This window comes from Odocoileus virginianus, unplaced genomic scaffold, assembly GCF_023699985.2.
Source record: "Odocoileus virginianus isolate 20LAN1187 ecotype Illinois unplaced genomic scaffold, Ovbor_1.2 Unplaced_Contig_13, whole genome shotgun sequence".
NCBI lineage: Eukaryota > Metazoa > Chordata > Mammalia > Artiodactyla > Cervidae > Odocoileus > Odocoileus virginianus.
The window spans coordinates 309159-334132 of NW_027224330.1; the positions used below are offsets into that span (position 1 = coordinate 309159).

A 24974-nucleotide genomic window follows, 5' to 3' on the forward strand; every position below is an offset into this window, starting at 1 on the left:
AAGGCCCAAGAAGCTTTATAAGGTTATAACCTCTAATGGAGATTGGATATAGTAGTGAATCATCAAGTGAGTGTTATTAGTTTCAACCGTTTCCTACTTTGATTGTTTCAGGTTGTTATGAAACCACAACTGGGATGAACATGTTGGATCTGGTTTGTGCTGGTTTGTGGGAGCCAACTGTTGAAGCTTCAGGAGTATGGTGGTTATATCTTAATCACAGGCTTTATTAATGAGTTAACTTATATAAAGTCACAAGTAAGTTATATTAAAACAGAAATAATAAACATTTAAACTCATTATTTTTAAATTTTTGCTTTTACCTAATCTCTTGAGGTTATTAACTTCTATTATACCTGTATATTTTGAGCATTAATTTACTAGCATGTGAGATAAGTGCAATTGTTCAGTAGTTTGAGCATTCTTTGGCATTGCCTTTATTTGGGATTGGAATGAAAACTGACCTCTTTCAGTCCTGTGGCCACTGCTGAGTTTTCCAAATTTGCTGGCGTATTGAGTGCAGCACTTTCACAGCATCATCCTTCAGGACTTGAAATAGCTCAACTGGAATTCCATCACTCCACTAGCTTTGTTCTTAGTGATGCTTTCTAAGGCCCACTTGACTTCACATTCCAGGATGTATGGCTCTAGGTGAGTGATCACACCATCATGGTTATCTGGGTCATGAAGATCTTTTTTGTACAGTTCTTCTGTGTATCCTTGCCACCTCTTTTTAATATCTTCTGCTTCTGTTAGGTCCATACCATTTCTGTCCTTTATTCGAGCCCATCTTCACATGAAATGTTCCCTTGGTATCTCTAATTTTCTTGAAGAGATCTCTAGAAAAGGCAGATGAACCAGAGATCAAATTGCCAACATCTGCCAGATCATCAAAAAAGCAAGAGAATTCCAGAAAAACATCTATTTCTGTTTTATTTTGACTATGCCCAAGCCTTTGACTGTGTGGATCACAATAAGCTGTGGAAAATTCTTAAAGAGATGGGAATATCAGGCCACCTGACCTGTCTCTTGAGAAACCTGTATGAAGGTCAAGAAGCAACAGCTAGAACTGGACATGGAACAACAGACTGGTTCCAAATAGGAAAAGGAGTACGTCAAGGCTGTATATTGTCACCCTGCTTATTTAACATCATGAGAAACACTGGGCTGGAAGAAGCACAAGCTGGAGTCAAGATTTCTGGGAGAAATATCAATAACCTCAGATATGAAGATGACACCACCCTTATGGCAAAAAGTGAAGAGGAACTAAAACACCTCTTGATGAAAGTGAAGGAGGAGAGTGAAAAAGTTGGCTTAAAGCTCAACATTCAGAAAACTAAGATCATGGTATCTGGTCCCATCACCTAACGGGAAATAGATGGGGAAACAGTGGAAACAGTGTCAAACTTTATTTTGGAGGGCTCCAAAATCACTGCAGATGGTGATTGCAGCCATTAAATTAAAAGACGCTTACTCCTTGGAAGGAAAGTTATGACCAACCTGGACAGCATATTTAAAAGCAGAGACATCACTTTGCCAACAAAGGTCCATCTAGTCAAGGCTATGGTTTTTCCAGTAGTCATGTATGGATGTGAGAGTTGGATGGTGAAGAAAGCTGAGCACAGAAGAACTGATGCTTTTGAACTGTGGTGTTGGAGAAGACTCTTGAGAGTCCCTTGGACTGCAAGGAGATCCAACCAGTCCATCCTGAAGGAGATCAGTCCTGGGTGTTCATTGGAAGGACTAATGTTGAAGCTGAAACTCCAATACTTTGGCCACCTTGTGCAAAGAGTTGACTCATTTGAAAAGACCCTGATGCTGGGAAAGATTGAGGGTGGGAGAAGGGGATGACAGAGGATGAGATGGCTGGATGGCATCACCGACTCAATGGACATGGGTTTGGGTAAACTCTGGGAGTTGGTGATGGACAGGGAGGCCTGGTGTGCTGTGATTCATGGGGTCGCAAAAAGTTGGACACGACTGAGTGACTGAACTGCACTGAACTGATACCTGTATACTAGAAATACTATATAATGGTGTTTGCTACTCTGCCTCTCTTCTCAACTGTACATTTAATGAGGTCACTTTGGTAGCTTGATCTCAGTCATGGTGAGAATATACCATTGAAATCAACAAATACTACCAGTTATGGTTTATTGTTTCTTTGGTTGTTGGGCTTAAGATTGCAGAGAAAATATTAATGATGGAGATTAAATTTAAAAATGTGCTTTGTCTGTAGCCATTATAGTTTAAGTAAAATTTAAAACTTGAAGTTCTATTCTTCCAGTATTTGAAGACTATTATTCAAGTTACTAAAAAAATGATTCATCACTGAACATTGATGAATACATGACTTTCTAACATACAGTTTTATTGTTTAGTTTGTTCTTACTGTCAAATAAAACAAAAGATTCACACAGAATTTTTGTCAGAACAACACTCATCTGTCAATTGCAGCCATAGGTTGGCTATGGATATAATATATCACAAAATTAATTAAAGCATTCTATGATAATTAACTATTTGGAATTTACAATGAAAGTGTTACATATTGTATGATTATTTGTAAATTGCATCTATAAATCCTTCTTAATAGCAAATTTGTAATAAATGTGTATATGAGTATGTATGCAGATTTTTTTGGTTTTGGTGAGCATCTAATAAACACTGCTGTCTCAGAAATGGAATCAATGCCTTGACCACTTTCATGGTGTATAAGTAGAAACATTTGGAACTAACCACTGTACTCTAAAATAACTCAATATGTATTCATGGAAAATTCCCTGCTCTGAAGTCAAAATTTTAAACTGATATATTAGAAGCAAATGAGATGGGTAATTAAAACTAAGAAAATAATATTACTCATATGAACATTTTATATATTTTATTTATTCTCTTGTATTGCATAAAGTTTTTGCAAGTCTAATTTATTTCTTAGAATAGAAGCTAATTAGAAGCTAATTTTCTATTAGTATGGGATTTTCAAATTTTGTACATTTTTACATATCATCTCATTGATCCCCATAAAATCTGTGAACAGACAAAAATGTATTATTATCTTAAGACACAGCTGAGGATAGCACATTGTGCAGGATCACTTGTGTTCAATGCACATTAATTCTTCACCAGAGCTAAGAACAGAATTTAGGGCTTTCGGTGAACTTGCTCTTAAAGACACCTATGACTCACCACACAGATTCTCCTTTTCTAGAAAACTACTGTGCAGTTGGAGCCTTCTTCCTCTCTCCCAGGTAAGAGAAAAGCAGAAGACTGGAGAGGTAAGAACAATGTCACTGGAGAAGGAAGCCCTGCAAAGGATTTCAGAAAAGGAGTTTTTCTTCTTTGTGTTCTGAATCCTGAGTGACAGGCTTAAGATTGCTTTTTGATTAATTTATGTTGTGAATTTCTTCTTATCAATAAATTCTCACATGAGTATGCAGTCATAATAAGAGTCAAACTTCAGCAATTTCCTGACAGGTTAGAAAGCAATAAAATACTCCTAAATGGTGTATCAAAGAAGGTGATATTTTTAAACCAGAGGTGTGATGACACCTATAAATCATCCAGGCATTCCTCTTGAGATTTCTATACTCACTTGGAGAAGCTATTGGGACAATACACACAGAAAATGTCATCCAGAGAAAACAAATGCAACTTTTGAGAAAACAAGATTTGGAAGTCTTAGGGAGCTTATGTAAACTGGAGAAGAGAATGTCATCTGTCTCAGTTCTTCTCACTCCATTATTTATGCTTTATCGACACTTCTAAAGGTTTGAAATTTAACACACAGTATTAAAAGTAAAATATAAATGGCTGACCATAGTTTCTTAAGAAATATTTTTATTTGAATGTGCAATCTAATTTTGGGTCTTGTTGTTTAGTCACTAAATTGTGTCCAACACTTTTGCTACTTCATGGAATGTAGCCTGCCAGGCTCCTCTGTCCATAGGATTTCCCAGGAAAGAATACTGGAGTGGGTTGCCACTTCCCTCTCTGAGGGATCTTCCTGACTCAGGGATAGAAATTGTGTCTCCTGCATTGGAAGGCAGAACCACCAAAGGAAGCCCCTGACACAGATTACGTACCTAATAACAGGAAATGCCCTCAAAAAGAAAAATATTTTTTCATTTTTCAGGCTAAATGGGTTAGTTATCTTTTGATACCAAAAAAGAAATCCTTTGATTTTATACACTCTGTTTCCAAGCTATAGGTTTATGAAATATCAGAGTTTTCTTAATCTTTTTGTATCTACTATAGAAACATTGCAGCTCTTATTTATATGTTTAAAAACAAACAAAAAACCTCTTCCTCAGGATTTTTCTGCTGTGTATTTCCAGTTAATATGTAGATTGTTTTTTATCATTAGTTGTAAAAATAATAATTGCTATATGCCAAGTATGATGATGTACAATTTTTCACTAACTCATTTACTCTCATGAAACATCTTTAAATTATAAGCTGCTGTGTGGTTTCAGATAGGGAAGCTTGAGATGTTTAAAAGTTAAATGTCTCACCCAGGGAGTATTACCTATTACTGCTGGAGATCTGGAGATCTGTCTGATTTTAAGTTTCCTTCTTAGAAATTCCACTCGTTTCCATTGAGAAGGAAAGACAATCTGGACAGAGTTTACTTGTTTTTTTTTTTTTTTGGTCAGTTCAGTCGTTCAGTCGTGTCGACTGTGTAACTTCATGGACTGCAGCACGCCAGGCTTCCCTGTCCTTCACCAACTCCCAAAGCTTGCTCAAACTCATGTCCATTGAGTCGGTGATGCCATCCAACCATCTCATCCTCTGTCATCCCCTTCTCCTCTTGCCACTCAGTCTTTCCCAGCATCAGGGTCTTTTCTAATGAGTCAGTTCTTCACATCAGGTGGCCAAAGTATTGGAGTTTCAGCTTCAGCATCAGTCCTTCCAGTGGACTGATTTCTTTAGGACTGATTTCTTTAGGATTGACTGATTTGATTTGATTCCTTGCAGTCCAAGGGAATCTCAAGAGTCTTCTCCAGCACCACAGTTCTAAAAGCATCAGTTCTTCAGTACTCAGCTTTGTTTTTTTTTTTTTTTAAATAACCAATGAAAATACTCAGCCAATAAAAGGGAAGAAATTGGGTCATTTGTAGTGATGTGGATGAACCTAGAGTCTGTCATACAGAGTGAAGTAAGTTAGAAAGAGAAAAACAAATATCGTATACTAACACATATATGGAATCTAGAAAAATGTTACAGAAGACCTATTTGCAGAGCAGTGCTAGGGACATAGATATAGAGAATGGACTTGTGGACGCAGGAGGGGAGGGGAAGGATGGGACGTGTTGAGAGAGTAACACTGACAGACGTGCATTGCCGTGTGTGAAATGGAGAGCTGGTGGGAAGCTGCTGTATAGCCCAGGGAGCTCAGCCTGGGGCTCTGTGATGACCGAGAAGAGCGGGATGGGGCAGTGGGAGGAAGGGGACATATGTATATGCATAGCTGCTTCACTTTGTTGTCCAGCAGAAACCAACATAACATTGTAAAGAAACTGTATACTCCAGTTAAGGTGAATAGAGCATTCAGAGGCTCCCCTCTCACCACAAGAAGTAGAATATTGGTTCTTAATTGGAGAATCAAATAGGAAACATACTGCTATCCCCTGTAAAAAAAATGGGCAGATCTAAACACTCAAAATCCAGAATATCTAGATATCCGGCACTTAGAGAGGGGACTGCAGTATCAAAAGACAAAGAAAGCTGGGGGAAATTTGCCTTGCATCATAGCATTTCAGAGACTCAGATGGCAAAGATTTGGCCTTTGGAATTTTCCATTTGGAGACATCAGAAAAGAATCACAGCCTCCAACACACTCCCAGGGAACTGTCAAATGGGAGAGTGAGGACAGCAATTAGCAGCACAAGTGTCTGGGCCGGTCTCCCAGGGTTAGACTCCACTAGGACTCAACAAGGAGAAAGAAATCCAGTGTCCCCGAGAGGAGGAACAGTGGCTACCGTGTTCCAGTGATTACGATTGGAATGACTGACCACGCTGGGCGCCTATGACGGATGTTACATACAGAGCTGGTCTACGCAGGACTGAGTTAAGGCTGTCCGAGATTTGCACTCATTGTTAAATAGGAAGAGATCTTGTGGGACAAAACATAACCTTATTGTTCCCCCAATAAATAAGTTTTTATATGATTAGGATGGGTGATTTCAGACATATAAATAGATAAGCACAGATTTATTTTTTTCCTTTTAAAGTTAAGAGCATATAAACATCCTGAAAAGTTTTACAAAGTGCAATAAAATTGTATATAAACAAATCAAACACAATTTCAGTCAATAGCATCATAATTTGAAATACTTAAGCATGAAGTGATTACTTATGACCTGACCCCCAGATATTTGTTGCAATTTTTTCCCTTAGTTCAAAATGTACATTACTTTTTTTATTTAATTTTTTTAATTGGGGCTATTGACTTCTACTTTTTTTTCCCTCATGGTTAAAGCTCATTTAAAACAATTTAGTGAGTCTAGAAATTCTTTTACTTGTAGCAATATCTTGCCTGCCTCTTTTTTTTTTTTTTTTTTCTGATCGACTTTCTCAGGAGGACAGTGTCCAGAAACTGATCTTTTCTTTTGGTGTAAATGGGTGACTTAGTGCATTGATTCAAGTGTTCTGAACTTTCTTAGTATGTTATGGTTACATACTCACAAGAACTTTCGGTCTTGAAAGACTTCTGTAAGTCTACAATAAACCTGTTTTAGGGGTAGATAAATGAACAAGTGGGCTTCCCTGGTAATTCAGCAGTAAAGAGCCCACCTGCTCATGCAGGAGATGTGGTGTGATCCCGGTGTGGGGAAGATTCCCTGGAGAAGGAAATGGCAGCCCACTCCAGCATCCTTGCCTGGGAAACTCCATGGACAGAGGAGCCTGGTGAACTGCAGTCCATGGGGTCACAAAGAGTCAGACACAACTATGACTGAGTGACTAACACATGAATGAATATTAGGAAACATTAAAAAAAAAAGTGTTTCAACTGCCACATATTCTAAGATTAAAAAGTAAAGAATCTGCCCATAATGAAGGAGACACAGGAGACATAGGTTTGATCCCTGGGTCAGGAAGATTCCCCTGGAGGAGGAAAATGGCAACCCACTCCAGTATTCTTGCCTGAAAAATCCCATGGACAGAGGAGCCTGGCAGGCTAGGTCCACGGGGTCGCACAGAGTTGGGCACGACTGAGTGACTAAGAGCTGCACACAGAGGTGGCAAAAGGGCAGACACTTTCAGCCACCAGTGAATACGTCTGAAAATCTGATGTGGTGACCAATTGAGAACACTGTCTAGTATAATCAAAATTTCCCAAGAGAGGAGAAAGTAAATGTTCCCACCAAAAAATAAATAAATAAAACATATGAGGTGACAGATATGTTACAAACCCAATACAGAAACCTTTTCACAACATATATCAAATCATCACAATATACACTTGAAATAAATTATACTTTTTTGGTATCATTTATAATGCAATCTGAACGTTGTAAAAGGCAGAAGAACTAGAACAAAAAAGTCATAAGTATCACTATAAGTGGTTTATATACCTCATGTTAAAAAGAATGCTATGAACACAACTCAGTTCATTACTCAGAGACACTTTGAACTGTCTACATTACAAAATTAGGAACATGTTGTAAATACAATTCAAACTAGTTAGAAAGATAGGTAGTTATACTCTAATTTTGAGGCATAAACAAAACAGGAAAAGTATTGCCATGTTGCACTAAACCTAAAATATCAAGAGAAAAAAGTTTGAAATGTTTTATTAATGCAATACTACAATAATTTCATTTCCTTTTGCCTCAGTAGTACATAGGTAATTATTATTTTGCAACAGTCTGAATAAACGTCAAAGGCAGAGTGAGTCATTTTCAGCACGATGCTTTTATGAAACTATTCGGCATAACATTTTGCACTTTATAAGTGAGTTTCTGAAAATTCTACAAAACCAAATCGAATCTTGTTTCTTTGGTTTGAGTTTTGACAGACAAGTAGCAAAGTGAAGACTTAAAGCCAATAACTTTCCTGCCTATAGAAATAGGATGGAATTTCCTATACTTTCTCTTTCATTAAGTCATTAGCTCTTCAACTGACATTGAACCTGTGTACCTTAAGTATCTGGACACCTTGGTGTCTACAGTAATATTGAGAATATTTAGTGTGAATATATACCTTAAACTGCATACTATGTGAAAAGTCCAGCTAACAATAAGTCTTGTTTTTCCTCAGTTAGCAAAAGGCCATTGTAGAGATGATTTTGCTGTTGTGCTTTTTAAAAGCAAGCCAGGATATTTTAACAAGTGATGTATATAGCTATAACTATAAATAAATGTTAATTATATACAGAGTACAAGACCTTTTAGAACTAACACCCAAAAAAGATGTCTTTTTCATTATAGGGGACTGGAATGCAAAAGTAGGAAGTCAAGAAACACCTGGAGTCACAGGTAAATTTGGCCTTGGAGTAGGGAATGAAGTAGGACAAAGGCTAATAGAGTTTTGCCAAAAGAACACACTGATCATAGCAAACACCCTCTTCCAACAACACAAGAGAAGACTCTACACATGGGCATCACCAGATGGCCAACACTGAAATCAGATTGATTATATTCTTTGCAGTCAAAGATGGAGAAGCTCTATACAGTCAGCAAAAACAAGACCTGGAGCTGACTGTGGCTCAGATCATGAACTTCTTATTGCCAAATTCAGACTTAAACTGAAGAGAGTAGGGATAACCACTAGACCATTCAGGTATGACCTAAATCAAATCCCTTATGACTATACAGTGGAAATGAGAAATAGATTTAAAGGACTAGATCTGATAGACAGAGTGCCTGATGAACTATGGACAGAGGTTTGTGACACTGTACAGGAGGCAGGGATCAAGACCATCCCCATGGAAAAGAAATGCAAAAAGGCAAAATGGTTGTCTGAGGAGGCCTTACAAATAGCTGTGAAAAGAAGAGAAGCAAAAAGCAAAGGAGAAAAGGAAAGATATACCCATTTGAATGCAGAGTTCCAAAGAATAGCAAGGAGAGATAAGAAAGCCTTCCTCAGTGATCAGTGCAAAGAAATAGAGGAAAACAACAGAATGGGAAAGACTAGAGATCTCTTCAAGAAAATTAGAGATACCAAGGGAACATTTCATGCAAAAATGGGCACAATAAAGGACAGAATGGTATGGACCTAACAGAAGCAAAAGATATTAAGAAGAGTTGGCAAGAATACACAGAAGAACTGTACAGAAAAGATCTTCACGACCCAGATAATCACAACGGTGTGATCACTCACCTGGAGCCAGGCATCCTGGAATGTGAAGTCAAGTGGGCCTTAGAAAGTATCACTAAGAACAAAACTAGTGGATGTGATGGAATTCCAGTTGAGCTATTTCAAATTCTGAAAGATGATGCTGTGAAAGTGCTGCACTCAATATGCCAGCAAATTTGGAAAACTCAGCAGTGGCCACAGGACTGGAAAAGGTCCATTTTCATTCCAATCCCTAAGAAAGGCAATCCCAAAGAATGCTCAAACTACCACACAATTGCACTCATCTCACATGCTAGTAAAGTAATGCTCAAAATTCTCCAAGCCAGGCTTCAGCAATACGTGAACCGAGAACTTCCAGATGTTCAAGTTGGTTTTAGAAAAGGCAGAGGAACCAGAGATCAAATTGCCAATATCCGCTGGATCATTGAAAAAGCAAGAGAGTTCCAGAAAACATCTATTTCTGCTTTATTGACTATGCCAAAGCCTTCGACTGTGTGGATCACAATAAACTGTGGAAAATTCTAAAGGAAATGAGAAAACCAAACCACTTGACCTGCCTCTTAAGAAACCTGTTGGCAAATCAGGAAGCCACAGTTAGAACTGGACATGGAACAACAGACTGGTTCCAAATAGGAAAAGGAGTCCATCAAGGCTGTATACTGTCACCCTCCTTATTTAACTTATATGCAGAGTACATCATGAGAAACACTGGGTTGAAAGAAGCACAAGCTGGAATCAAGATTGCCAGGAGAAACATCAATAACCTCAGATATGCAGATGACACCACCCTTATGGCAGAAAGTGAAGAGGAACTAAAAATCCTCTTGATGAAAGTGAAAGAGGAGAGTGAAAAAGTTGGCTTAAAGCTCAACATTCAGAAAACTAAGATCATGGCATCTGGTCCCATCACCTCATGGGAAATAGATGGGGAGACAGTGGAAACAGTGTCAGACTTTATTTTTGGGGGCTCCAAAATCACTGCAGATGGTGACTGCAGCCATGAAATTAAAAAAAGGCGCTTACTCCTTGGAAGGAAAGTTATGACCAACCTAGATAGCATATTAAAAAGCTTTGCCAACAAAGGTCCGTCTGGTCAAGGCTATGGTTTTTCCAGTGGTCATGTATGGATGTGAGAGTTGGACTGTGAGGAAAGCTGAGTGCCGAAAAATTGATGCTTTTGAACTGTGGTGTTGGAGAAGACTCTTGAGAGTCCCTTGGACTGCAAGGAGATCCAACCAGTCCATCCTAAAGGAGATCAGTCCTGGGTGTTCATTGGAAGGACTGATGCTGAAGCTGAAACTCCAATACTGTGGCCACCTTGTGCGAAGAGTTGACTCATTGGAAAAGACCCTGATGCTTGGAGGGATTGGGGCAGAAGGAGAAGGGAATGACAGAGGATTAGATGGCTGGATGGCATCACTGAATCGATGGGCATGAGTTTGATTAAACTCCAGGAGTTTGTGATGGACAGGGAGGCCTGGTGTGCGGTGATTCATGGGGTCACAAAGAGTTGGACATGACTGAGCGACTAAACTGAATTGATATAGAGAGTGTATATAAAAATCTATAGTTAAGAATTAATATGGACAAATTTCTGATCTAGCTATGCCTATTTATCTACACATAAGCTGAAGGAAAGCAAAGCCAGACAAGGAATAGATCAGGATAAGTAAAATGATAGTATTGTATCATTAATTAATATTATTATTTATTAATATCTTAAACAGAATACTTTCCATGGGCCCTGCCCTGTGTTAGTTATCTTTCAAGTCTCTTGGACTGCAAGGAGGTCAAACCAGTTAATCATAAAGGAAATCAGTCCTGAATATTCATTTGAAGGACTGATGCTGAAGCTGAAGCTCCAATACTTTGGCCACTTGATGTGAAGACCTGACTCATTAGAAAAGACCCTGATGCTGGGAAAGATTGAAGGCAGGAGGAGAAGGGGACAACAGAGGATGAGATGGTTGGATGGTATCACTGACTCGATGGACATGAGTTTGAGCAGGTGATGGACAGGGAAGCCTGCTGTGGTGCAGTCCATGAGGTCACAAGAGTCAGACACCACTGAATGTCTGAACTGAACTGAATCATTTAACAAATGTTTATTGCATTTTATCTTCACAAAATAGCTATGAGATTGATTCATCCTCCTTTTTTTTTTCCATTTATTTTTATTAGTTGGAGGCTAATTACTTTACAACATTGCAGTGTTTTTTGTCATACATTGAAATGAATTAGCCATGGATTTACATGTATTCCCCATCCCGATCCCCCCTCCAACCTCCCTCTCCACCCCATCCCTCTGGGTCTTCCCAGTGCACCAGGCCTGAGCACTTGTCTCATGCATCCAACCTGGGCTGGTGATCTGTTTCACCCTAGATATACATGTTTCGATGCTGTTCTCTTGAAACATCCCATCCTCGCCTTCTCCCACAGAGTCCACAAGTCTGTTCTATACATCTGAGTCTCTTTTTCTTTTTTGCATATAGGGTTATTGTTACCATCTTTCTAAGATTCCATATATATGTGTTAGTATACTGTAATGGTCTTTATCTTTCTGGCTTACTTCACTCTGTATAATGGGCTCCAGTTTCATCCATCTCATTAGAACTGATTCAAATGAATTCTTTTTAATGGCTGAGTAATATTCCATGGTGTATATGTACCACAGCTTCCTCATCCATTCGTCTGCTGATGGGCATCTAGGTTGCTTCCATGTCCTGGCTATTATAAACAGTGCTGCGACGAACATTGGGGTGCACGTGTCTCTTTCGGATCTGGTTTCATCCTCCTTTTTAAATGAGGAAATTAAGGTTTCAAGAGTTAGTTGTTTGCCAAAATGGTGCCAAAGCTAGAGTGAAACACATGTCTATCCAGTCTTAAGACCATGTCTAATTCCACTCCTCCACAGTGCTTTTTGAGAGACTTTAAGTGACAGACATGAGAATAATAAATGAGCAGTGATGGGGCCAACTTTAACAAGAGAGACTAAAACTCTCCTTGATAAACCATTTCTTCTCGAATAGCCCCTGGATTTGAGAAATTTCCTGTAGCTGGGATCCTCTTGAGTTTTTTTCCACTTTTTATTGAGAGATAGTTGATGCACAATATGATAAGTTTCAGTTATATAATATATTGATTTACAGCTTTTTAAAGGTTACACTCCATTAATAGTTATTATAAAATATTGGCTATATTTCCTGTCCTGTACATTGTTGCATCCTTGTAATTTATATTAGACATAATTGTTTGTGCCTCTGGACCCTCTGTCACAATATTGTAGCTCCCCCATCCCTCCCTTCAATGATGACACTGGTTTGTTCTCTACATCTGCGAGTCTGCTTTTGTTTTGTATAGTCACTTATTTGTTTTATTTTTTAGATTCCACATATATGCTATCACACAGTATTTGTTTTCCTCTGTCTGTTTCATTTCATTTAACATGATGTGCTCCTAGTTCACCCAGGTTGTCACAAATGGCAACAATATATTCTTTTTATGACCAAATAGTATTCAGTAGTGTGCCTGTGTATATATGTAAGTGCCCACAAGTAATAAATACACACAAAAATGTAAAAGGAATCCAAACATAACACTATCTATCTATAGTCAAAAGAGTAGCAAGCAAAAGAAGAAAGAACAAAAAATACCTATGAAAACAAACCCATAACAGCTAACAAAAAGACAATAAAGTGTACATAACAATAATCACTGTAAATATAATGGGCTGAATGCTCCAATCAAAGAAATAGACTTAATTTTAAGAGAGTACCTTAAAATTCGCACTTACCACACATCCTAAATTACCATCTCCTAGAGACAAGTCAAGGACTCATTATGTACATATTTAAAAATCACACTGTAAGTGATTTTAAACTCAAAATTGCGTTTAAAATGGTCATATGGAAAAGAAAGGATTGCGGCTTGTAAAGATGGAAAAATAAAAGGAGTTGAAGTTACACAGATATGCACATGGTTTACTTGCCATATTGCCTTAGCAATAGATTTCAACATGAAATATAAATTCAAAGGAGGCATTACTACTGGTGATAGCAATACATGGTCATCAGAATAAATTTTTCCTCTCTGGGAGCACACACAGTCACATAATAGACATGGGGATTTATACAGACCATTAGAAAGTTTCAGAATCATATTTTTACTGATCTGTCTCATTTGTGGAGAGAAAAGGGTGACAGGCTAATCAGCAAAGATATTTACCAGAAGTAAAGAATCTCTAAAGTGGTCAGAAAACAATGGAGAGGGGATGAAGACAATATTTCATTATTCATAAGAAGTGTTGAGGACAGATTTTTTTAAAATCACTCTTTTTAATAGCTTTTATCACACAGTTAAAGTGTTTTGAAAAGTAGAACTTCTAAGTCTTATAAATATATGAGTATTCACCAGGACCTCACAAAGAAAAGTGTCAATTAATGCAAAGTTCAAACTGAATTAAACCTGGAAAAAAGTTCACTTATAAATAATTAGTGTCTATCTAGATCATTTTAATGAAACATACTAAACCATGTTATAACTTTAATAGCATAATTTTATGGATATACATTTATTCTATTTTTATAGGAAAAAAAGTGACTGAACCTTGTGTTAAATGCACTTTCAGTTACATCTTTTCTAGACAAAACCTAAATCAACAGCCTGCCAATTTAAGAGTCAAGGGGATTTTGCTTCTCAAGGGCATTTAGCAAAGTCTAAGAAGATGTGGTGAATATATAAAATGGAATATTACTCAGCCATAAGAAAAAACAAAATTGTGCAATTTGCAGAGACATGAATGGACCTAGAGACTATCATGCAGAGTGAAGTAAGTCAGAAAGAGAAAAAAAATATCATATATTAACACATATATGTGGAATCTAGAAAAATGGTACAGATGAACCTATTTGCAAAGCAGAAATAGAGACACAGACATAGAGAACAAACATATGGACATCAAAGGGTGGGATGAATTGGGAATAATGCATTGTATACACCACTGTGCAAAAAATAGATAGAAAATAAAAATCTACATCACAAGGAACTCTCCTCAGTGCTCTGTGGTGCCCAAAACGGGATGGGAATTCAAAAAGGAGGTGATATATGTATATGTGCAGTGAGTCACTTTGTTGTATGACAGACCGTCACAGCATTGTAAAACAGCTGCACTCCAATAATTGTTTTTAAGTTCTAGAGACATTATTTGTTGGTAAGCCAGAGGATGGGGATACCATTGACATCTACAGAGTAGAGACCAGAAATGTTAGCATTTTGCTGTGCACACAACAGCCCCTCACAAAGAAAGAATTATCTGTCCAAAATATTAACAGTGCTGAAGCTGAGAAACTCTGCTTAACATAAGATGCATCTGAGGAGCTTATTATAAATTCTTGAGCTCTGCTTCTAACAGTTCTGATTTCAAGGGTAGAGATGGAATTTAGTAATCAGCACCTAGTTATTTTCCTCAGGTCAAATTCCATTCCCCTCCCTCAGGTTATATTTTGAGAAATACCAAACTGAGTGTGTAGTTAAATCCAAATAAATCCAAATAAAGTCAGTGTCACCGACTTATAAGTGTCACTGACATAACTTATAAGAATGATGGACTAAGGAGAATTGTCATTTCATGCAGCTAAAAGTTGTACTTGAATTCTTTGACTTATAACCACAAACAGAGCTTTGAACCATCCCTTGGGAACTGGTTTAAATCTTGAACTCCAACCCAAACCCACAGATCCATAATCTGCATTTTCATAAGATCCCTGGCTTTTTATAAAACTTTAAATATAATACTATAGCTGTAGCACTTAGATATACTATCTAGCATATTCATTTACTATTAGAGGTGGTTGTGATGGTTGTTATAGTGATGACAGTCCATATGACACAGCAAGAAGTTGAAGGCTGGAAACAATTTAATGAAAAGATTCCTAAAAAAGAGATACGAATGGATGTAGAATGTATTCATTTTCTATTTCTGTGTAACATATTGCCACAAACTTAGTACTTTAAAATACCCATTATTTTCTCACAGTTCTTGAGCTGTGACTGAGTTTTCTGGCTGGGGTACCACAAAGCTGAAATCAAATGCCAGCCTGGTTTGTTTGGAGGCTCTAGAGAAAAGTCTATTCCCAAGCTCATTCTTCTTGTTGGCAAAGTTCAAGTCCTCATGGCTGTGGGACTGAGGACCCAATCCCTTGAAGGCTGTCAGAAGAGGGCTGTTCTCAGCTTCTAGAGACCACTTACATTCTTTCCAATGGGTCCCTTCATCTTCAAGTCAGCAGATTTGAATCTTTGATTTTCCTTTCACCCAGGAGCCAGAGAAAAACCTCTGCTTTTCTCATGTGATTAGATGTTAGGCACTCAGAAAAACTCCCTTTCCTAAAGTCAACTGTCCCATAAAATAAACCTACCAGACAAGTAAAACCCACATAGTCACATCCTTGGGGATTATGTGGGGGACAGGGAATCTTGGGAGACATGTGAGACCTCTGCCTGTCACAGACTCCTTGCAGTGATGAGACCCCACATGGAGGGGCAACCTTGGTGGTATCTGGAAAGAGAAAGTGAGACGGCAGACTTATAAATCTGACTGTGCTGTGCAAGTGTCTGCAGACCTCTAGTCTACTCATCAGGTTAGTGTTTAATTTGCTAAAAGTAAAGGGGAATGTTTCAGTTTCAAAGCTTTAAGGCAACTGAAAGTTTTAAGATCGCTGCTACAGGCAATGGTGGATTACTTGAACAGAACAACAACAAAAAAAAAAAATGAAAGAAATGTTGCTGGAGAGAGCAGAGATTCCAGCAGGATGTGGAATGTACCTCAGAGGAGCAGGGTGTTCTGCGCAAAGGCAGAGTCCTGATGGGTTGAATGTGGGCTGGTATGCTGAAGAGGGGAGGAAGCTGCAGGCCCTCCTCACAGGACAGCCCAGAAAACAGCCTCCTCGGGGGGTGACGGGGCACCACCAAGACAGGCATTGCTTGGAGGAGAAATCTGCTCAGATTATTTCCTCTTTACTCTAAACTTGATATGAAGTAAGGAGGACCTCATGTCCTGCGTGTTTCAGGGTTTTAAGGAGAGGAATGATAGCACTGAATTAATTTTTTTCAGACTTTTATAAGGCACAGAATGTCATCACTTCATCCTGTCCCTTGGGGCTCTGGGGCCAGTGCTGCGGTTGCCTGGGCTATGAGTGAAGTTATCTTGACAAATTCATGGTAGGGATGCTAAACCGCAGAGAACAGACTGTCTTCTCTCCCTCTTCATCACAGCTAAGATGGTGATGAAAACGCCTGATGCAAGCAGTAGGTGACGCTCCGTTTGACATGCGCCTCACAGGCTCTTAACCTTGGGGCTGCTCTGGTCCCACATACCTTGCTCCCTGGTACCTGATCTTTGTGGCTTTATTTTGCTTCTTTATCTTGGAACCACAGGATGCAGCATGTGGGATCTTAGCTACCATCCAGACCAGGGGTTGAACCCACACACCCAGCACTGGAGGCAGAGTCTCAACCACTGGACCAGCAGGGAAGGCACTGAATGATAGTTTTAGAAAATGTTGAACAGCTTCCCATTATATACATGCAGTCTCACAGTGTAATTAAAAAACCATGTTTGAGTTTCATTGAAAAAAAAATAGGTAGGGTTAAAGAATTCAAATTTATTATGGTTTTATATATAATAATTTTTTCCCCTGGCTTCAAACTTCCACCAAAATACTCTTCAAATGGTTGACATTTTACATAATGTTTTTAAGTAAACTCTATTTGAAAATTAATCAGTGAGCGTAAGACAAAGATTCTTCATGTCTGTTTCCCTCAAGATATGTTCATGAATACATTTATAATAAAAAGTAAAGACGTGAATGGTGCCACTATAACCATATAAAATAGGTCAAGTCACTATTCATAACAAGTCAAAATCATACTTGGTTTTTCAGCTTTCCCTTAAATCCAAATATTTAGAGGATTTTGCTTGAAATGACAAAAGATTGCACACATAAAGCATAAAGAAGTGCATATCTTTGGCCTATAGCCAAAGTGTCCACAATTATTTAGATGTGGTCCCAGGAAAAACATTATTATGGAGAGAGATAAAGCTAATATTGGCAACTGCACATGCAATAAGGTTCAGTACTTTCGTTAAAGTGTTCATCGTACGTTAGCCATTCTGGTAAGTCCTCATTTAATTTCCTCAACTTGACATGGCAGTTGTTATTCCCTCATTTTTAAAGGAGGAATGTGAGCCTGAAAAATGTTGGGCTATCTCAGCGTAGTTTAGTAGGAGATTTGAAATTTGTGTGTCAGCTTCACTTTGATTTTTTCCCCCTAAAGTCATGTCACGTCACATTCATTGCAAGGTCTCAGATGGGTTTGCCTGTCTCTCAGGAACATCCCAGACCATTACTGCTTCCTCCAAGGCAGGGCCTCAGTTAGCTGTTGCTGCATTCCCACCACTAACTTTTCCCAGTTCTCCTCCAGCCACACTCAAGAAAGCTCCTGCTTTCAGTCTTTACATTGCTGTTCTTTCTTTCCAGATTCTCCTCCCACAAATACCAGCATGCTTTCCTTCTTAACTTCTTTCATGTTTTCACTCAAATGTCACCTCGCCAGACAGACCGTTAATCATTCTCCCCTTATTTGCTTTATATTTCATCACAGTACTTATTTATACATTTGCTTTCAGGCTTGTTGTCTGTCTCTCCTTTCTCTCTGCATGAGAATAGAGCTTTGTTTTGTTCAGTGCTATGACTGAACTGAACTGAATGGATGTCCCTTATGCTTAGAACAAAGCCCATCATGTAGTAGTCACTCCAATACTGCAGCATGAATATATGAATTATTAACATTTTATACATCAAAGGAGAACATGCATTATGTGACTGGGCCCTGATAATCTCAAATTCAGCTCAGGAAGGTTTTAGGAGGAATTTGTGGACAACTCTCAGTTCAGCAAGGGCTTTATAGAGCAGATGTAAATTTCAGGGACAGATTAAAAGACTTGATTCACTGATTTTAAGAAAATAGCAAGTATGACAGGTTTAAGATGGATGTTAGAAAATGTGTTTAGTTTTGGATGAAGCAGAATGTTTCCAATGAGAAAACAGTGAGCAAATTTATGTAAGTTGATTATAAGAGAAAAGAAGGAAAAAGGAGACAAGATGGTGGGGTCATTTATAGCAGCTTGTGATGGATGGTCAAAGAGAGAGAGTTTGCACTCAATTTAAAGGCTACCTGGGTCGGTGGATGGTCAGAGTGGTGCAGTGATGCAGTGAGAATGCAGGTGAAGAACTTCCCTGGACACATTGCTAAGCACTTCCTGGAAAGAGGGAAACCTTTGGCTATATTTCTAGCAAGAAGGACACATAGATGTGAGAGGGCATGGGGGGGGGGGGGATGACCAATTTATTTATATCCTCCTACATAAAGAGAAGAGGGCTGCAGAGGGTGAGATGGTGAGAGATCATCACTGACTCTCCCGAGCAAACTTCAAGAGATAGTGACGGACTCCTGCAGTGAGGCCTGGTGTGCTGCAGTCCATGGGGTCCCAAAGAGCTGGATGTGACTTAGAGACTGAGCAACAAGTGCTCAAATCCAAATCTGCTACTTTCCAGCATCCACCCCTCCCTTTTCTCTCTTGTTCAGTTTTTGTAGTTGCTGTTTACATAGTTGCAATTTGCCAACCTAACAGATGCTGAAAGAAGAAAATTTTAAAAATGTGTATCCAAGAAGATGCTCCAATGTCCCAGTTAGTGTTAAGCTTCTACTTTTATTTGAATATTTGTTGCATTTTGCCTTTTGTGATGCTTGACTGTCCTTCTGCCTTCCTCTTCACTAGACTACCCATCCATCAGGGGTGAAATGGCTCTCATATGTCTCTGTATTGCAATCACTTAGCACATCATTTCATATACAGAAGATATGGAAATTATTTTCTCTGAAGAAGAGTCAACACTTTAGAAACAAGGCAATATGTGGAGATATTGTGAAGGCAATCCGCTATCATCACTGCTCTAGAGAAGTTAGACTTGACCACAGAATTTAGAATATCTGAAAAAAGTAAAAGAATTGAAAGCATAGATCCATTACAAACACATTGATAAAATAGTCATTTTGAGAGTAGGGAACAATTTGTGACAATTTCTCTACCCTCAAGATGCACTGCCTCTGTACTCTATGAACCCTTTTTGTGTAGTCTCTTTGACTTTTTAATTCAATCGCTTTGCAGAAAAAAAAAAATCACCTTTAAAGGGAAAATGCATAGATTTTCAATCTTTGTAATGCAGGTCAGAGCATTTCTTGATGATCTGCATCTGGGTCAAGACATTGTCTTCTCCCAAGTATCCTTCAATAGATTAAGTCTAATTTGCAGGCTAATCTCCATGGTGATAAGGTTGTGGCTCTCCTGAAGAAGACTGGGGTTTTCAGATGGCAGTCTTGCAATTGAAATTTAATGAGAATATAAATGCCACAAAAAGATATTTTCTTTGGCTAATGATGGACCACTCACCTGTTTCTGTTTTTTTTTTTTTTTTTTTTTTGCTGTTGTTGTTGTTGTTGTTTTGTTTTTATGAAAGACTGTATCCTAAAATTAACAACACAGCACATAACAACATGTATTTTTCTCTCAGACATCCGTATTGTATTACTTTAAGTTCCCCTGTGAGTATTTTGGATGTTTTGGGTTTTGCTTCAGAACTTCTCTTGAAATATATTACATGCTTATTGTAGAAAAATTATATAGACTATTATCAATTGTTTATTTATTTATTTTTGCTGTGCCTGCACAGGATATGGAATCTTAGTTCACTGAACAAGGATTGAGCCCACAGTCCCTGCAGTGGAAGAGTGAAGTCTTAACCACTGGACTATCAGGAAGGTCCCATCAATTGATTCTTTTAAAAATAATTTCTAATACCACTGTGATAAGCATTGAAAAACCAAGAGAATGGGATCAGCATAGAGACCATACATTTTATTCAGGAATTATTCTTTCATTTATGTTAGCATGTTTTATTCTTAGACCCCAGTTTGGTTCAGGAAAAGATATTATTGAGGTTCTGCACATTGTACTCTACTGAATTATGACTCTCAGGAAGTAGAATTGAGTATATGTGATCAGAATATTGAAAAAGTTAGCTGATCAGATAATGGAGTTAGAGAAGCTGGGCTGGGAATTCTAAATCTTCTATTAATTCTCTATAATTCCCTTGTGAAAGTATTTAGCCTTTTCCAGGCTTCATTTCTAACCATAAAAGGGAACTGTTACATGCTTACAAGGACTGTTGATGAAGAGACACTCTGCAGCTCATAAAAACAGGAAGGATTATGATTCAGTGGTCCTGAATTTAGAGGTGATGGCAATGAGGATAAAATAATTTTCTTTAGGAAGAGGGGAATTTTGACTTGGATTTTATAAGACTTGTTGGTTTATATGAAAAAGACGTTTAAGATAGCCACATTCAGAAAATGTGTGCGGGGATATTGGATAGGAAATGAATGGCTTGTTGCTTCTGATTTCCAAGTACATTTTCTTCTCTCTCATTTAGAAAATATAGTTTTTTCTCCTCCCTTACAAAAGCATCCTTTCTGAGAGGAATTCATTCTCTGTGATGTTGATAGGGTTGTTTGAACGCACCACAGTGGTATCTTCATGATCCAGCCCTGACCAATCGAGAGCATTGCACCTCACACCTCCTGGCCTCAGTACTTGTCTGAGAAAGTACCATGTGACTGAAGTGGGGGTGAGTCGGTTGCTTTTTTGGTAGTTTTCTGCCAGAGCCCAAGTGGGAGACACTGTTTTACCACTGATAGCAACAGGACGGTGGGATATGAACTTTAACAACTGAAAGACATAATGAAAGGTCAAATTAGAATCAGAGAGAAAATGTCTGGACCTACATTCTATCAGGCTTGGAGCCAGATGTAATCTTTGAATTTTCTGTCCATGAATCCCATTTGGAGAATGGGGAGGGAGCTCTTAATATGACTTAACTGTATTACTTTGTGTTCTATCTTTAGAACCAAATGCATCTCCGCTGATATATTGGGTGGGGAGGTGGGCTGAGGTCATTAATGGACAAGGGGTTCAGCTGAAGGTTTATTACTTTGTGTTGTATCTTTGGAACCAAACGCATCTCCACTGATATATTGGGTGGGGAGGTGGGCTGAGGTCATTAATGGACAAGGGGTTCAGCTGAAGGTAGGATTCAAATTTGGCAAGTGATCTGTTTTGCTAAATAAGTAGGGAGAGGAAATATTAGCCAGAAGTTGCATTGAGTGAGGTAAATTCCCACAGGCCATCTTGCAAAGGTTTTCTGCAGGAGGAATAAAGAAGAAAAAATGGAAAAGAGAGAGAGAAAAGAAAAACACTTCTGTTATAGGACCCAAAGCAAAAGGATTTCAAGTTTGGAGTGGTCATATGGAAGTCAAACCTATTTATAGTTACAGACTGTCTTTATAAATGTGAGATCTCCATCTGGCCATTAATCTTAAAAAAGGAACTTGTGGCATTCCAGAGTCCTTACATAGATGAAGTCAGATAATGTCAGCAGTTTGTTCAGATGTACATCTGGTACATTTTTTTCCTCTGAGACACTGTATATGATGTACTGCTTAAGATCAAACCACTAAAAGTAATAGGTCCCCTCATATCATATTACAGCTTCTTTGTACGTGTGTTTAACTACCTAGGGAAAAAAAAAAGATATATATATATATATATATATATATATATAATGCTTATATTATGCATATATGCATAATAAAGGGAAAGCAGTCTTGTGTGGTTACCTGGAGAAAACTATAGCTATGATTCAAATGAGGAAAAAAGCAATATGTTTTAAATAAGAACAGAACAGCTTTAGTATTATGACAACCCTGGGAGAAAATGGAAATTGAGTAGGAAGAAGCAGAGGCCCTCTGATTCAGAGACTTGGTAAATTCTCTGGGAAGAGGTAGGTGCTCAGGGCATAATTACCAGTAACAATGAGGCCAGTTGGCATTGTTCACCAATGTGGTGCCAGGCAGCAGATGATGGTCAAGACAGAGTTGACACTGGGAAGGTTCTGTAAGCAGGCATGGGCAAGCAGGCACATAGTTGGGGATGGAGAGTTTGAATCCACAGGCTTGCTCTGAAGATGAGCATGCATCCAAAGGTATCAGGGAAAAAGAAAAGGAAGTACTAGCCTTGAAATTTTGGAATCCAGTCTTCAATAGGCATGCAAGGGAAGTTCAGAATTTGAGTCTCATAGGAAACAACGAAACAGTAGACTGTCAGTGTAAAGAACTTGGGTAAAATAGAAACCCAGATTATTAAGATAATAGTGATAGGAAAAACTAGGGACAAAAGAACATAGTAAATTACATGGGTCACTTGAAATTAGAAATAAAGATCAGATGCATGGATAACTTAATTTATCAAATTAATAAATAATGATAACAAAATACAGCTAATCCCTATAGATTATCCAGTGTAAGTCTTACACTGTTTTCTTATATAAATAAATTTCAATTTTCAAAATAAACCCCAAATAATCTGAAGATGTGGCACTTTGGCATATTGTATAATTTAAGTTAGAGGAATTTGAGAAATGTCTTATGCAGGAAGGGCATCCTCAAGCAGTTCAGTCTCTCAGTCATGTCCGACTATTTGTAAGCCCATGGACTGCAGCACAACAGGCCTCCCTGTCCATCACCAACTCCCAGAGTTTACTCAAACTCATGTCCATTGAGTCGGTGATGCCACCCAACCATCTCATCCTCTGTCGTCCCCTTCTCTTCCTGCCTTTAATCTTTCCCAGCATCAGGGTCTTTTCAAATGAGTCAGCTCTTATGCATCAGGTGGCCAAAGTATTGGAGTTTCAGCCTCAGCATCAGTCTTTCCAATGAATATTCATGACTGATTTCCTTTAGGATGGACTGGTTGGATCTCCTTGCAGTCCAAGAGACTCTCAATACTCTTTTCCAACACCACAGTTCAAAAACATCAATTCTTCAGCACTCAACTTTCTTTGTAGTCCAACTCTTACATCCATACATGACTACTGGAAAAACCATAGCTATGACTTAAAGGACTTTTGTTGGCATGGTATTGTCTCTGCTTTCTAATATGCTATCTAGGTTGGTCATAACTTTTCTTCAAAAGAGTAAGCATATTAATTTTATGGCTGCAGACACCATCTGCAGTGATTTTGAGCCCCCCAAAATAAAGTCAGCCACTGTTTCCAATGTTTCCCCATCTATTTGCATGAAGTAATGGGACCAGATGCCATGATCTTAGTTTTTTGAATGTGGAGTTTTAAGCCAACTTTTTCACTCTCCTCTTTCACTTGCATCAAGAGGCTCTTTAGTTTTTCTTCACTGTCTGCCATAACAGTGGTGTCACCTGCATATCTGAGGTTATTGATATCTCTACCAGCAATCTTAATTCCAGCTTGTGCTTCATCCAGTCCAGGATTTCTCATGATGTACTCCACATATAAGTTAAATAAGCAGGGTAACAATATACAGCCTTGACATACTCTTTTCCTGATTTGGAACCAGTCTGTTGTTCCATGTCCAGTTCTAACTGTTGCTTCTTGACCTGCATACAGATTTCTCAGGAAGCAGGTCAGGTGGTCTGGTCTTAAAAATTCTTTAAGAATTTTTCAGCTTATTGTGACCCACACATTCAAAGGCTTTGGCATAGTCAATAAAGCAGATAGATGTTTTCCTAGAACTCTCTTGCTTTTTTTGATGATCCAACGGATGTTGGCAATTTGATCTCTGGTTCCTCTGCCTTTTCTAAAATTAAGCTTGAACATATGGAAGTTCATGGTTCATGTACTGCTGAACCCTGGCTTGGAGAATTTTGAGCATTACTTTTTTAACGTGTGAGATGAGTGCTATTGTGTGGTAGTTTGAACAATCTTTAGCATTGCCTTTCTTTGGGATTGGAACGAAAACTGACCTTTTCCAGTCTTATGGCTACTGCTGAGTTTTTCAAATTGCTATCATATTGAGTGCAGCACTTTCACAGCATCATCTTTTAGGATTTGAAATAGCTCAACTGTGATTTCATCACCTGCACTAGCTTTGGTATTGACCATCTGGTGATGACCATGTGTAGAATCTTCTCTTGTGTTGTTGAAAGAGGGTGATTGCTATCACCAGTGCGTTCTCTTGGCAGAAGCTCTGTTAGCCTTTGCCCTGCGTAGTTTTGTACTCCAGGGCCAAATTTGCCTGTTACTCCAGGTGTTTCTTGACTTCCTACTTTTGCATTCCAGTCCCCTATAAGGAAAAGGACATCTTTTTTGAGTGTTGATTCTAGAAGGTCTTGTAGGTCTTCACAGAACCATTCATCTTCAGCTTCTTCAGCATTTGTGGTTGGGGCATAGACTCAGATTACTGTGATGAATGGTTTGCCTTGGAAACAAATAGAAATCATTCTGCTGTTTTTGAGATTGCATCCAAGTACTGCAATTTGGACTCTTTTGTTGACTCTGAGGGCTACTTCATTCCTTCTAAGGGCTTCTTTCCCACAGTAGTAGATATAATGGTTATCTGAGTTAAATTCACCCATTCCAGTCCATTTTAGTTTGCTGATTTCTAAAATGTCGACATTCACTCTTGCTATCTCCTGTTTGGCCACTTCCAATTTGCCTTGATTCCAGGTTCCTATGCAATATTGCTCTTTAAAG

At 38.4% G+C, this 24974-nt stretch overlaps 1 protein-coding gene and 1 pseudogene across 4 annotated transcripts in view; one reads left to right on the forward strand and one right to left on the reverse strand.

The window, feature by feature from the left end:
• The window catches only part of MARCHF1 (membrane associated ring-CH-type finger 1), a 1143673-nt gene that overhangs the window by 303218 nt on the left and 815481 nt on the right, over positions 1 to 24974 (reverse strand). The window lies entirely within an intron of this gene.
• LOC110126035 (basic immunoglobulin-like variable motif-containing protein pseudogene) lies at positions 5460 to 6010 on the forward strand (annotated as a pseudogene).